The following is a 15,681-nucleotide window of genomic DNA, read 5'->3' on the forward strand; positions in this document are numbered from 1 at the left end:
AGCAGTGTCTTGAAGAGATATTTGTACACCCCTTTGTTTTTTTCTTTTTTCTTTTTTTTTCATTTTTTTTGAGACGGGATCTCACCGTGTCACTGAGGATGGAGTGCAGTAGCGCAATCTCGGCTCACTACAGCCTCTGACTCCTGGGTTCAAGCAATTCTTGTGCCTCAGCATCCCAAGTAGCTGGGATTACAGGTGTGTGCCACCATGCCTGGCTCATTTTTAGTAGAGTCAGGGTTTCACCATATTGGCTAGGCTGTTCTTGAACTCCTGACCTCAAATTATCTGCTAACTTGGCCTCCCAAAGTGCTGGGATTACAGGCATGCGCTACCATGCCCAGCTAATTTTTGTATTTTTAGTAGAGATGGGGGTTTCGCCATGTTGGCCAGGCTGGTCTTGAACTCCTGACCTCAAGTGATCTGCCCTCCTTGGCTTCCCAGAGTGCTGGGATTGCAGGCGTGAGCCACTGTGCCTGGCCTGTACACCATGTTTATAGTAGCATTATTCACAGTAGCTAAATCATGGAAGCCAACCAACTGTCCATCAGTGGATGAATGGATAAGCAAAATGTGGTATTTACCAACAATGGAGTATATTCTGTCTTAGGAAGGAGGGAAATTCTGACATATGCTACAACATGGATGGACCTTGAGGATAGTATACTAAGTGAAATAAGCCAGTCACAAAAAGACAATTACTATATGATTCCACTTATATGAAGAACTTAGATTTGTCAAAATTATAGAGATAGAAAGTATTAGGGTGGTTGTCAGGGGATGTGGAGAGGGGAATATGGGAAATTGTTTAATGCGTTTTAGTTTCGCAGGATTAAGAGATGTGTGGAGATGGGTGGTGGTGATGGTTGTACAACAATATGAATGTACTCAGTGCCACTGAACTGTACAGTTAAAAAATGGTTAAAATGGTAAATCATATGTGTGTTTTACTGCAATACAAAAAATGGGGGAAAAAATCTTACTATGCAGCTACAGTAATGAAGACTCTGTGTTAGTAGCCAAAGGATAAACATAGATCAATGAAATAGAATTCAGACTAGAAATAAGCCCTAATGTTTATGGTCAATTGATGTCTGCCCCATCCCAGCCCCCACAAGGATGCCATTGGACAAGTCAATGGGGGGAAAGAAAAGCGGTATCTATTTGTAGACTGTTCATTCTCATAGTCTTCTCAACAAAACAGTGTGCTGAGACAATTGGATATCCACATGCGAAAGAATGGAAGTAGACCCCTTCCTTATATCCTACACAAAAATGAACTAAAAATATATCAAAGACCTAAATGTAAGAACTAAAACTATAAAACAGGCCAGGCGCACTGGCTCATACCTGTAATCCCAGCACTTTGGGAGGCTGAGGTGGGTGGATCATTTGAGGTCAGGAGTTCAAGACCAGCCTGGCCAACATGGTGAAAACCCCCTGTATACTAAAAATACAAAAATTAGCCAGGTGCACACCTGTAATCCCAGCTACTTGGTACGCTGAGTCAGGAGAATCACTTGAATTGGGAGGCAGAGGTTGCAGTGCGCCAAGGTCATGCCACTGCGCCCCAGCCTGGGTGATCAGAGTGAGACTGTCTCCAAAATAAATAAATAAATAATAAAACTATAAAACACCTAGAATAAAACAGGAATAAACCTTCATGACTTTGGATTAGGTAAAGCTTTCTTAGATATGACACCAAAAGCAAAAGCAACCACAGAAAAAAATACATGAAGTGGACATCACAACTAAAAATTCTGCTCCCAAAGGGTACCATCAAGGAAGTAAAAAGAACCCACAGAATGTGAGAATATTTTTGTGAATTATATCTGATAAGGGGCTGTAAGAGTTCTTTAGGATACAACTTAATAGTAAGAAGACAATCCAATTTAAAAATGGGCAAAGGATCTTAATAGACATTTCTCCAACAAGGATGTACAAATGACCAATAAGCACATGAAAAGATGGGAAATACAAATCAAAACTACAAGACACTACTTTATATTCACTAGGATGGCTATAGTAGAAAAAGATAACAAACCTGGGCTGGCGAGGATGTGACTGGCAAGATTGGAATCATTTTTTTTTTTTTTCTTTTTTTTTGAGACAGAGTTTTGATCTTGTCGCCCAGGCTGGAGTGCAGTGGCGCAATCTCAGCTCACTGCAACCTCCACCTCCCGGGTTCAAGTGATTCTCCTGCCTCAGTCTCCCGAGTAGGTGGGATTACAGGCATGCACCACCACACACCCGACTAATTTTGTATTTTTCATAGAGAGGGGGGTTTCTCCATGTTGGTCAGGCTGGTCTCGAACTGCCAACCTCAGGTGATCCACTCGCCTCAGCCTCCCAAAATGCAGAGATTACAGGCGTGAGCCACCACGCCCGGCTGATTGGAATCCTTATACATTGGTGGGGGTAATGTGGAATGGTCTAACCACTCTGAAATAGTTTGGCAGTTACTCCAAATGCTAAACATAGATTTACCATATGACCCCGCAATTCTACTACTAGGTATGTGCTCAAGAGAAAGAAAAACATATTCACATAAAAACTTGTATACAGTTGTTCATAGTGGCATTATTTATAATACTCAAAAAGTGGAAACAACCCAAATGTTCATCATTTGGTGAGTGGATAAATAAATGTAGTGTATCCATGCTATGGATTATTATTCAGCCATAAAAAGGAATGAAGTATGCATACATGCTATAACATGTATGAATCTTTTTTTTTTTTTTTAATAGGAGTCTCGCTCTGTTGCCCAGGCTGGAGTGCAGTGGCGTAGTCTCAGCTCACTGCAACCTCCGCCTCCTGGGTTCAGGCGGTTCTCATGGCCTCAGCCTCCTGAGTAGCTGGGACTACAGGCATGAGCCACCACACCTGGATAATTTTTGTGGTTTTAGTAGAGACAGGGTTTCACCATGTTGGCCAAGCTGATCGCCAACTCCTGACCTCAGATAATCCACCCGCCTTGGCCTCCCGAAGTGCTGGGATTACAGGCATAAGCCACCACACCCAGCCCTCTTTCTAGTACTTTTTAAGTGAACTTTATAACGTGTATACAGAAAAGTACGCAAAAAGTTACTAGTATACAGCTTGATGGGTTTTCCCATCCATGTAAAATTACGCATGTCACAAAATAAACCGGGTGTGGTGGCTTATGCCTGTAATCCTAGCACTTTGGGAGGTTGAGGCAGGCAGATCACTTGAGGTCAGAAGTTTGAGACCAGCCTGGCTAACATGGTGAAACCCTGTCTCTACTAAAAATACAAAAATTAGTTGAAATCACTTAAACCCAGGAGGCAGCGGTTGCATTGAGCCAAGATTGCGCCACTGCCCTCCAGGCTGGGCACCAGAGCGAGACTCTATCTTTAAGAAAAAACAAAACAAAAAAACTCTTCTCTCCTAGTTACTGTATCCCCCAGAGTAACCACTGTCCTGACATTAACATCAATTTTTCCTGTTTTTGTACTTTATGTAAATGAAAACATACTTATATAAATGAAAACATACAAGGTGTATTCTTTTGATACAGTTTCTTTTACACAGCATTATATTTGTGAGTTGTATTGTAGACTGTGCATTCTCATTGCTGAGTAGTACTCCATTGCATGAATTTTTTTTTTTTTTTTTTTTTTTTTTTTTTGAGATAGTCTTGCTCTGTCTCCAGGCTGGAGTACAGTGGCGCAATCTTGGCTCACTGCAACCTCTGCCCCAGGTTCAAGCAATTCTCCTGCCTCAGCCTCCCAAGTAGCTAGAATTACAGGCACCTGCCACCACGCCTAGCTAATTTTTTTGTATTTTTAGTAGAGATGGGGTTTCACCATGTTGGCCATGCTGGTCTTGAACTCCTGACCTCAGGTGATACACCTGCCTTGACCTCCCAAAGTGCTGGGATTACAGGCATGAGCCACTGTGCTCAGCCCATTGTGTGATTATACCACACTTTATTATTTCTATTATTGAGCATTTAGGTAGTTTTCTGTTTTTAGCTATTATGAATGGTGTTGCTATGAATATTCTCGAACATGTCTTTTGGTGGACATCTGTGTGCATTTCTGGTAAGTGCGTACCAGGAAGTGGAATTGCTGGATCATAGGGCAGTGCTTCTCAAACTGTACTGTGCACATCAGTTTCCTGGGAATCTTGTTAAAATGTAGATTCTGTTTCAGTAGTTTGAGGGTAGAGCCTGAGAGTCTGCATTTGTCAGGAGCCGGTTGAACTGGCTGTCGACCACACTTTGAGTATAGGAAGGCCATAGGATATGCTTGTGTTTGGTTTTAGTAAAGAATGCCAAACAGTTTTCCAAAGTTACTGTTTCAGTTTACATCTCCAGCAGCAGTGCAAGAGATTCCTTTGTTGAGGTGTGTGTGAGTCTGTTTCTCTCAAACTTTATGTATCTTCTTCAAGATTGTCTCGGCTTTTCTTGGACCTTTGTGTTTTCACATAAATTTTATAATTGGTATCAGTTTCCACATACAACCTGCTGGATTTTTGATTTGGATTGTATTGAATCTGTAGATCAACTTGAGAAAGAACTAGTATTTCAACATCCAAATTCCTGAACATGGCATATAGCCCTCCATTATCGAATGGTCTTTAATTTCTTTCCTCCCCACCGCCGCCCCGCTCCCCGAGTTCAAGTGATTCTCCTTCCTCGGCCTCCCCAGTAGTTGGGATTATGGGCATGTGCCACCACACCCAGGTAATTTTTTTGTATTTTTAGTAGAGATGGGGTTTTGCCCTGTTGGCCAGGCTGGTCTCGAACTCCTGACCTCAAGTGATCCACCCACCGTGGCTCTCAAAGTGATAGGATTACAGGCATGAGCCACTGTACCTGGCCTAATTTCTTTTAGTAATACTTCTAGTTTTCTGTATAGAGATTTTATTTTGCTAGTTCATTCTTAAGTATTTGATTTGTTGATACTGTTGTCAATGACTTCATTCTAAAATTTCTATTTAATAATTGTTGGCTGCTGGTATATAGAAATACAGTTGGCCAGGTGCAGTGTCTCACACCCGTAATCCCAGCACTTTGGGAGGCCGAGGCGGGTGGATCACCTGAGGTCAGGAGTTCCAGACCAGCCTGGCCAACATGGTGAAACCCCGTCTCTGCTAAAAATATAAAAATATAGCCGGGCATGTTGGCACACACCTGTAATCACAGCTACATAGGAAGCTGAGGCAGGAGAATTGCTTGAACCTGGGAGGTGGAGATTGCAGTGAGCTGAGATCGCACCATTGTACTCCAGCCAGGGCAACAAGAGCAAAACTCCATCTCTCAAAAAAAAAAATTTTTTTTTAAATTTTTGTATGTTAACCTTTAATCGAACAATATTGGTAAATTCACTTAACATTTTTCATTGTTTATGTTACGTTTTTTGAGACAGGGTCTCATTGGTTCACCCAGGCTGGAGTGCAGTGGCATGATCATAGCTCACTGCAGCCTTGATCTCCTAGTCTCAAGCAGTCCTCTTGCCTCAGCCTCCCAAGTAGCTGGGACCACAGACACGTACCACCATGCCCAGCTAATTTTTGTATGTTTTGTAGAGACAAGGTTTCACCATGTTGCCCAGGCCGGTCTTGAACTCCTGGGCTCAAGCTCATGGTTATATAGGTTATATAGAGATTATCTTGGATTTTCTTTGTGAATGTGATCATGTCATATGCAAATCATTACAGTTTAATATATTTCCTTTTCAAGGTTATTTCTTTCTCTTCCTGGAATGTACTGTTTGGGATCTGCAGCTGTGAATAGGAGGGATAGTGATATCCTTGTCTTATTTCCCATTGCAGGGGGAAAGCTTTCAGTATTTCTCCATTAAGTATGATGTTTGCTTTAGTTTTTTTTTTTTTTCTTTTTGGGGAGATGGAGTCTAGCTCTGTCACCCAGGCTGGAGCACAATGTCAGGATACTAGGCTCACTGCAACTTCCGCCTCGTGGGTTCAAGCAGTTCTCCTGCTTTAGCCTCCTGAGTAGCTGGGATTGTAGGTGCCCACTGCCGTGCCCAGCTAATTTTTGTATTATTGGTAGAGACTGGGTTTCACCATGTTGGCCAGGCTGGTCTCGAATCCTGACCTCAAGTGATCCACCCACCTCAGCCTCCCAAAGTGCTGGGATTACAGGCGTGAGCCACCACTCCTGGCCTGCTTTAGATTTTGTATAGCTCCCCTTCATCAGATTGAAAAAGGCCTTATATTCCTAAATTTGCTAAAAGATGGTTTTGGTTTTTTGGTTTTAAAATCATGGCCAGATACTGAATTTTGTCAAATGCTGGTTCTTCTTTTACTGAGGGTCTCACTCTGTCACCCAGGCTGGAATGCAATGGTGTGATCTCAGCTTACTACAGCCTTGACCCCTTTAGCTCAAGTGGTCCTCCCACCACAGCCTCTCAAATAGCTGGGACTACAGGTGCGTACCACCAAACCCAGATAATTTTATTTATTTTTTATAGTGATGGGGTCTCGCTATGTTGCCCAAGCTGATCTGAAATTCCTGTCCTCAAGCGGTCCTTCTGCCTCAGCTGCTGAAGCACTGGTATTACAGGTGTGAGCCTCCGCCCTGGCCCATTTATGATTTTAATTTTTGAGGCCTTAAGTTCTATAACCCAATAAATTTCTACCAGAGGAACCCACCCCCAATATTTCAACATAGATTCTTTCTGTTTTCCCTCCCTAAGTGTCGGCTGATCTGAGAAATAAAGAGTACAAAGAGAGGAATTTTACAGCTGGTCCCCCGTGAGTGACATCACATATTGGTAGGACCGTGATGCCCACCTGAGCCGCAAAACCTACAGATTTTTATTAAGGACTTCAAAAGGAGAGAGGGGGTTTACGAACAGGGAGTAGGTCACAAAGATCACATGCTTCAAAGGGGAAAAAGGAGAATAAAGATCACATGCTTTTGAGGAAACAGGACCAGGGCAAAATCAGACTCCTGATAAGGGTCTATGTTCAGCGGTACACGTATCATCTTGATAAACATCTTAACAGAAAACAGGGTTTGAGAGCAGAGAACCAGTCTGACCTAAAATTTACCAGGGTTGGGTTTCTTCCCCACCCTAGTAAGCCTGAGGGTACTGCAGGAGACCAGGGTGTATTTCAGTCCTTATTGCAACCGCATAAGACAGACACTCCCAGAGCGGTCATTTATAGACCTCCCCCCAGGAATGCATTCCTTTCCCAGGGTCTTAATTATTAATATTCCTTGCTAGGAAAAGAATTCAGTGATATCTTCCCTGCTTGCACATCTGTTTAGGCTCTCTGCAAGAAGAAAAATATGGCTCTATTCTGCCTGACCCCGAGACCTTACGGTTGTCTTCCCTTGTTCCCTGAAAATCGCTGTTATTCTGTTCTTTTTCAAGGTGCACTGATTTCATATGGTTCAAACTCACATGTTTTACAATCAGTTTGTACAGTTAGATACAATTATCACAGTGGTCCTGAGGTGACATACATCCTCAGCTTACGAAGATAACAGGATTAAGAGTTTAAAATAAGACAGGTGTAAGAAATTATAAAAGTATTAATTTTGGGAACTGATATATGTCCATATTAAAATGAAATCTTCACAATTTATATTCCTGTGCCACAGCTCCAGCTGGTCCCTCTGTTTGGGATCCCTGACTTCCCGCAAAAATTTCTCTTCACTAAAATAATCATATTTTTGCTCTATGTCTCTGAAATCGCTCCTAAATCCCATTGAGTAGAGTTTATGTGTTCTGGATCTCTTCAGTCACCTATTTACGATTTCTTGTGTTAGACTGCTAGAGGATTTTTTTTTAAACCAGTTTCCATGTTTGATTCTAGAGAAAAACCTTATTTATCTTACCTTCAAATTATTGTTGGGGGATGGTGGCTGTACCTCACTGTCACTCAGGATCAACTGTGGAATTTGTAGGACCCAGGGCAAGATGAAAATGTGAAATACTTTCCTCAAAAATTAAGAATTTCCAAACATCAGCAGAGCTTTATACCAAGTGCAGGTCCTTCCAAACATGGGGCTTGTGTGATGGCATGTGTTGTATACTCGCAGCCACCCTTGCTGTCACCACTGTGTATAGACTAGCTTTGGATTAGAAATACTCCATCAGAAATTAAATGAGTTTCAAATGCTTAACTTTTGGCTGGGGCGGTGCCTCACACTTGTAATCCCAGCACCTTGGGAGGCCAAGGCGGGTGGATCACTTGAGGTCAGGAATTCGAGACCATCCTGGCCAACATGGCAAAACCCTGTCTCTACCAAAAATACAAAAATTAGCCGGGTGTGGTGGCACACACCTGTAGGCCTAGCTACTAGGGAGACTGAAGCAGGAGAATCACTTGAACTGGGGAGGCAGAGGTTGCCGTGAGCTGAGATCAAGCCACTGCACTCCAGCCTGGGTAACAGAGCGAGACCCTGTCTCAAAAAAAAAAAAAAACAAACCAAAAAACAAATACTCTTACTGTACTTCTACAAATATGGACTCTGAAATGCACATTCCCAAGCATTTGTAAAACCAGATTTTTTTAGTTCCCACTTATAATTGTAGTATAGTTTATAATATGAGCTAAATGCCTGTAAGTTTAGGCAACCTGATATACTCAGCTGTGGGACACTTTGAGAGTTCTTAAAAATACAGCTAATGGCCGGACACGATGGCTCACACCTGTAATCCCAGCACTTTGGGAGGCCGAGGCAGGTGGATCACCTGAGGTCAGGAGTTCGAGACCAGCCTGACCAACATGGAGAAACCCTGTCTCTACTAAAAATGCAAAAGTGGTGGTGCATGCCTGTAATCCCAGCTACTCGGGAGGCTGAGGCAGGAGAATCGCTTGAACCAGGAGGTGGTGGAGGTTGTGGTGGGCCAAGATCACGCCATTACATTCCAGCCTGGGCAACAAGATTGAAACTGCGTCTCAAAAAAACAAAACAAAACAAAAAACACAACTAACTTATACGAATTATTCTCTGTAAGAGAAATTTCATGTTGGATTATGACATTTGAGTTAACTAAAAAATTGGGATTGAACCAGAAAAAATTTGCTCAATAACTAGATTTTAGGCTGGGTATGATGGCTCATGCCTTTAATCATAGCACTTTGGGAAGCCAAGGTGGGAATATCACTTGAGCCTGGGAATTTGAGACCAGCGTGGGCAACACAGTGAGACACTTGTCTACAAAATGTTTAAAAATTAGCTGGGCATGATGGTTTTTTTCCTATAGTCTCAGCTCCTTGGAAGGGTGAGGCAGGAGGATCACTTGAGCCCAGGAGGTGGGAGGCTGCAGTGAGCCATGATCACATCACTGCATTCTAGCCTGGGCAGCAGAGCAAGACACTGTCTCCAAAAAAAGGAAAAAAAAAAAAGTTGGAGGAGAATGGAGAACCAGAGATGGGAGGTATTGAAAATGATCTGTAGTGAGTTGAAGTCCATAGACAGTGTCTAAATGAGATATATCAAAGAAAAACTAGTAGTCAAGAGCTGTTGATTATTTGGAAGATTACCTTGTTTATTGCTGTTCCTCCTAAGATATTATATTATCAGTACAGCACCCCTGTATCAGACTGGCTTTGTGGCTGTCACATGCAAATGGAGGAAATTGAAGACTTTTTTTTCAATGAACTCATTAAACTTCACTAACACAGATTATTTTATTAAAATCTCATAAAATGTCAAATAATGGTAGAAACATTTAGAGAGACAGAAATAATTACAAAAGACTGCTAAAAGAAGTTGGAACAAGTTGGGGGATGTTTAATCATATATTTGATTTAAAACAATTTAAAACATTTCAATAGCATAATATAGAAAAATATTCATATGCAAGAAGAAAATATACATTGGAAAATAGTACATCTAATATGACCATTTACCCCCGCCCCTGGAGACAGGGTTTCACTCTGTTACCCGGGCTGGAGTGCAGTGGTGCAATCATGGCACACTACAGCCTCGACCTCCTGGGGTCAGGCGATCCTCCCACCTCAGCCTCCCAGATAGCTGGGACTGCAGACATGTGCCACCATGCCTGGCTAATTTTTTGTAGAGATGGGGTTTCACCATGTTGCCCAGGCTGGTCTTGAACTAGTGGGCTCAAGCAATCCACCTGCCTTGGCCTCTCAAAGTGCTGGGATTATAGGCATGAGCCACTGTACCTGGCCTCATTTTTGTTTCTAAAAAGAGATGAAATGAAAAATTTTGTACAGATAAACACTGAAATGTTAAAGGGTAGTGGGATTTAACATGATTTTTATTTTCTTTTTTGAGACAGTCGCCCTCTTTCCCCCAGGCTGGAGTGCAGTGGTGTGATACTGACTCACTGCAACCTTTGCCTCTTGGGTTCAAGCGATTCTCCTGCCTCAGCATCTGGAGTAGCTGGGATTATAGGCACCCACCATCATGCCCGGCTAATTTTTGTATTTTTAGTAGAAAGAGGGTTTCACCATGTTGGCCAGCCTGGTCTTGAAGTCCTGACCACAGGTGATCCACCCCCCTCAGCCTCCCAGAGTGCTGAGATTACAGGCATGAGCCACCACACCCAGCCTAGTGTATACAATTTTTAAAGCACAGAAAATTATATAGTGAAAATTCTTCCCCTTGCTATCAGATCAGCACTCTCTCTTCAGAGGCAGCCGTTGTTATTCTTGTATATTCTTCCAGAAATATAGGATATTAACAGTACAACAAAGAATTTCATTGTTTACACATCATTTTATGCCTGTGTAAGTTTCCCTGTAGGATAAATTCCTAGAAGTAGAATTGCTGAATTGAGGGATACCTGCATTTGCAATTTTTGTAGATTTGGCCAAATTGCCCTTCAATGAAATTATATTAGTTAACACCCCCACCACCAACGTAGGAGAGATTTTATGTAATTTCCTAGGTATCATTGATAATGTTTAAGAATTTCTTATTGCGAGACTGGGCATGGTGGCTCGCACCTGTAATCCCAGCACTTTGGGAGGCCGAGGCAGGCGGATCACCTGAGGTCAGGAGTTCAAGACCAGCCTGGCCTACATGGCGAAATCCTGACTCTAATAAAAATACAAAAAAATTAGCCAGGCATGGTGGTGGGTGCCTGTAATCCCAGCTACTTGGGAGGCTGAGGCAGGAGAATTGCTTGAACCTGGGAGGCAGAGGTTGCAGTGAGCTGAGATTGTACCACTGCACTCCAGCTTGGGCAACAGAGCAAGACTGTCTTAAAAAAAAAAAAAAAAATTCTTACTGCTTATACGAGTGATCTAATCCTTGACAAATGAGTTTTCATTTTCAGTATATAGTTTGGTGGATAAACTCTTCTCTACAACAACAGTCTCTACCACACTGGCTAGAGTTATAGTGAAATATGGTTAAGTACTGAACCCTTTCTTGGACCCTATCAGATCTAAAGATGCTGAACATTCTCCAGTGCTATCACATCTTTGGAGAGAAAGTTTACCATAGCCTTTCCTTCCTTCTCTTTCCTTTTCCTATCTTTCTTCAAACGTAAAAAGAAGTACAATATGAAGTAAGTGAGCCTTTTAAGGCAGTTTTTTCATTCCTTAACTGAGAGTAGAAGAGTGTTCTGCAAAAGACCTTCATAAAATTGGATAGGTAACATAGCAAAATAAGCTACAATGTGGATCTTGGAATCAGACAGACTCGAATTCTGGTTCTGTGTGCCTCTTAGCTGTATAATCTTTGATATTTAATATTTATAAAATGAGGATAATATTTCATAGGGCCCTATTCTACAAAAGGAAACTGTTTTTGTCAAATCCAGACACCTTCAAAGGAAGGCTAAAAACCCAGGGAATGTTAGTTCCTTTTTAAGTCTGTTTTGTAATTATAAAATGGGATAAATAGTTTCTTCTTCATGAGTTCTCAGAATAATTAAGTTATACAAACATGTTGGCATGCAGAGCACCCTCAATAATTGTGAATTATTTTTACTATTACTGCAGTCGTTTGATGTCTGTTGAAGGAATTATAGTCTGCATGGACTTACTATGCACTGGAAGGAAGGGAAATCTGCTACCTGGTGGGTTAAAGCATTTTGCTTTAAAAGGTTGTTAGTAGAAGGCAGGTGCTGGGTGCACTTAGGTGTGACCGACTGCAGGACACCAAGAAGAATTGGGGTTTGAAGTAACAGCTCCGTTTATCCAAGCCAAAAACAGTGTGACGCAAACAGTGCTTTCTAAATGGCTGTGAATGGAACAACCTATTAGGGAAAGTTTCCATCTGGAGTACTGGTAATGAACTCAAATGAGAGTAAACTGCTGGAAAATTGCAAGAGCAATGGAAAATAAAAAGGGTGCCTATATTGAATGAGTTAAGATTGTATTATACTTTAGTTCAGAAACAAGTTTAGGTGACTGGAAAAAGTTAAAGTAATTAATTCTAGAGTAAACTGTGTTAGATTAAATTTATTGGAGGGACATCTCAAATTCTGTATTAAATCTGTAATTCTAGATCTAGGGTCAAGATTTAGATGAGCTATTATCTAATCCCAATAGAAATTCCCTTAGGACGGCCGGGCGCGGTGGCTCATGCCTGTAATCCCAGCTCTCAGGGAGGCAGAGGCGGGAGGATAGCTTGAGCCCAGGAGTTCGAGACCTGCCTGGGTAATATAGCGAGACCCTGTTCTCCACAAAAAGGAAAAAAAAAAAAAAAAAAGAAATTCCCTTAGGACAATTAGGACCTGAGAAACTCCTAGAGTAAGTAAGAACCATTCCAAATTGTAAGAAACAGTATTTTCTGACTGTATAAAATCTTGTTTTTCTTTTTTGTTTTTCTTTTTTTTTTTTTTTTTTTTGAGATGGAGTCTCGCTCTGTCGCCCAGGCTGGAGTGCAGTGGCCGGATCTCAGCTCACTGCAAGCTCCGCCTCCTGGGTTCACGCCATTCTCCTGCCTCAGCCTCCCAAGTAGCTGGGATTACAGGCGCCCGCCACCTCGCCCGGCTAATTTTTTGTATTTTTTAGTAGAGACGGGGTTTCACCGTGTTAGCCAGCATGGTCTCGATCTCCTGACCTCGTGATCCGCCCATCTTGGCCTCCCAAAGTGCTGGGATTACAGGCTTGAGCCACCGCGCCCGGCCAAAATCTTGTTTTTCATTGGCCTTTTTATCTTTGCCCCTGCCATTTATCATGTTGGTTCTTTTTATGCATTACAGCTTGAAAGTCACAGCCTGATAGCTAGAATTTTAGACTGTTCAGTTAAATTCAGGTAATATTAATTGCATGCCTGTTGGGTACCAGGCAGCCTGCTAAATGTTAGGCATATAAAGATAAGACATTGTCCTTGCCCCCAAAGTATGCATAGCCTTGGCAGGTGATATCAGTGATGCTAACGATGGTGATAATCTAGCTAACATTGATGAAGCACCTACAATTTACTCTATAAGAGTTTTTGGTGCTTTGTATATATTAACTCAATCCTCACAAGGGTCTTGATGTAGATATTAATAGTATTATTTCATTTTACAAATGGAGACCCTGAGGCACGGAAATTCGAGTAACTTGCCTGAGGTCAGGCAGGTGAGAATGTGGAGCAAAGCTCTCGATTCTGCTATGCCAGACAGTTCCTGAGTTACTTATGCTTTGGTCAGAGCTTAGCTTATTAAAATTATGATTTTTAAAAGCCCACTTTTCTTTAAACTTTAAATACCTTAAAATCCACTGAAAAATTTAGTTATGTGTTAATATTTAAAATGCCTATTTGCTTATTTTTTTACTGATGCTCAAGTGCTTTTACATTTGACAGATGAAATTCCTGTATTAAATACCACTTACAGGCTGGATACAGTGGCTTATACCTATAATCCTAGAGCTTTGGGAGACTGAGGTGGGAGGATCACTTGAACCTAGCAGTTCAGGGCTGCAGTGATCTATGATTGTGCCACTGCGCTCCAGCCTGGGTGGCAGAGCACTACCCTGTCTCTTAAAAAAAAAAAAAAAAAAAAAAATTCTAAACTTGACTAGAATTCCTTAAACATTTTAAAACATGCTTACAAATTTAATATATCTGATATCCCCAGGCACTTCAAACTTCTTCCAATAAATAAATCAACTACATAACTTTAATAAGTCAAATAGTCTCTTAAGAATTTTAAACATTTGAAAAACCAGAACATATACTCATGAGGTGCGGTGGCTCACCCCTGTAATCACAGCACTTTGGGAGGCCAAGGAGGGCAGATCGCTTGAGATCATGAGTTCAAGACCAGCCTACCCCATCTCTACTGAAAATACAAAAATTAGCCAGGCGTAGCGCTGCACGTCTGTAATCCCAGCTCCTCGGGAGGCTGAAGCAGGAGAATCGCTTGAACCTGGGAGGCAGAAGTTCCAGTGAGCTGAGATCCTGCCACTGCACTGCAACCTGGACCACAGAGTGAGACTCCATCTCAAACAAACAAACAAACAAACAAAAAAACAAAAAGAAACTCAGAAAGGTGCCCCTCTAGGTAGATGAATTACAAAAACTCAAAGTTCAGCTCACCCCAGGCCTGGCTGGATTTTAATCTCTACTTGCTCCCTTATAGCTTTTAAGATTTCTCCCCTTTTAAGTACCATTAAGACTCATGAATCTTAACTGAACTGTCAGACTGCCATTTGAGCCTTTAAACTGGCTCCTTTGTAGACTTTCTGACAGAAACAAGATCTTCTAGCCCCATCTTGATTTCCCGCCCTCCCCTCCAGCCCACCCCGGCCTTTCCCTCAAGACTAGAATCAGCTATTCTCCATGAGCCAGTTGCTTTTGTGGTAGAATAGTATTAGATACTGTTAGATACATTAGTGATTTCATTGCATATCAAATTGTTCCATTGGATTGCTGATCCTGTTCTCTAGTGACAAAGCTCTAGAAGATCTCTTTTTAATGGGTCATCGTGTTTCCATTGTAATTTTAATCCTTTAAAAATCTTTTCAATATTTCAAACTATTGAAAAGATTTTTAAAGGACTTATTTAAGTCCTGCTATGTGGCAGACAGCGTTCTGGGCACAGAGGAGACGGCAGTGAATCAGGTCATGTCCCTGCCTTCGTGGATTCAGTATCTAAGTGGGGAGCAGACAAGCCTTAGATCTAGCCCCCACTTATTTTCGAACCACAAGCTTGTTGCCTGTGTCATTTGCAATACTTACTTGCCAATTTTGATATATGCTGCCATGCCAAATGGTATGATTAAATTACAGTGTTGTCTAAACTTTCTATGATGTAACTGGATGTGTATTGCCCAATTCAATCCTGGTCTTGCAGCCAGGCTTCATTTGTAATCATTCAGTGCCTGCTTGATGATCCTTCTATAATCCAAGCATTCAATAGGGAAGACAGTGAATGGAGGCAAGTTCTTCACATTGCCTCACTGTTGCCCGTAGCCTCCTTTCCTGGGCGTTACTCCTCAGACGCTCCGCTGGCCCCTGCTGCTTCCTGCCCTGTTGTTTGTTTCTTCCTTTTGTTTCCTCCATCCAAAAGCCCCAATCTCACTGCAACACAGGGCTTTTTTTTGGGGGGGTGGGGGAGTGTTTGTAGTACTTTGTCATAAGGTTTTCTTTTGTTTGTTTGTTTGTTTGTTTTTAAGCAGGTTAGAAAAGGGTGAATCAAACACTTTTCTCTTTCAGATTCTCTTCAAGCCTGGTGTTAAGTTCCCTCAGTGGGGTGGGTATTTGTGGGGCCCAACAATACTTGGAAAGGTTTTATTCCTTAAGCTTGGTGGTAAGAACGTGGA

General features: G+C 41.8%; 2 protein-coding genes across 7 annotated transcripts in view; one reads left to right on the forward strand and one right to left on the reverse strand.

Moving 5' to 3' along the window:
* The window catches only part of ARL3 (ADP ribosylation factor like GTPase 3), a 537,289-nt gene that overhangs the window by 340,980 nt on the left and 180,628 nt on the right, over nt 1-15,681 (reverse strand). Inside the window, exon 1 of one of the 3 annotated variants that reach the window (XM_050804213.1) lies at nt 13,090-13,093. The exons of the other annotated variants lie outside the window; for them this stretch is intronic. The gene's annotated coding sequence lies outside the window, so the exon portion shown is untranslated. Of the gene's footprint in view, nt 1-13,089; nt 13,094-15,681 lie in introns of those variants that run through there. 3 annotated transcript variants of the gene reach the window in all.
* The window catches only part of CNNM2 (cyclin and CBS domain divalent metal cation transport mediator 2), a 165,249-nt gene that overhangs the window by 85,369 nt on the left and 64,199 nt on the right, over nt 1-15,681 (forward strand). The window lies entirely within an intron of this gene.

The sequence above is a fragment of the Macaca thibetana genome, chromosome 9 (genome assembly GCF_024542745.1).
Source record: "Macaca thibetana thibetana isolate TM-01 chromosome 9, ASM2454274v1, whole genome shotgun sequence".
NCBI classification, from domain to species: domain Eukaryota; kingdom Metazoa; phylum Chordata; class Mammalia; order Primates; family Cercopithecidae; genus Macaca; species Macaca thibetana.